Genomic DNA, 350 nt, shown 5'->3' on the forward strand with positions numbered 1-350 from the left:
GCTGAGTATCGTGTTTGGCAGATTGGCCTCAAACTAAGTAACTTGGCTCTCAGACATACACACACACACACACACACACACACACACACATCAGTGCTCCTCCTGTATGGTGGTGGTTGTGCGTTTGGAACACTTTGTTTGTTTGTGTGTTTGTGGATTGCTGGGTCTCTGTTTGGATCCATTTCTCTGGGAGGATCTCTCAAAAGACATATAAAAGCCTCTAATAAAGTTTTATACTCATTTTGGGTGGAGTTCTTCACAGCAACATTTTATTAAGGTTTATTTATCTTTAGTGGCTGTGGTGAAATAATTCTTCTCTCCCATCTCAGTTGTTAAATGTTCCACAGAAC

The sequence above is a fragment of the Genypterus blacodes genome, unplaced genomic scaffold (assembly GCF_046128005.1).
Source record: "Genypterus blacodes isolate CSIRO-AG114 ecotype Tasmania unplaced genomic scaffold, CSIRO-AGI_Gbla_v1 ptg000037l_1, whole genome shotgun sequence".
Lineage (NCBI taxonomy): Eukaryota > Metazoa > Chordata > Actinopteri > Ophidiiformes > Ophidiidae > Genypterus > Genypterus blacodes.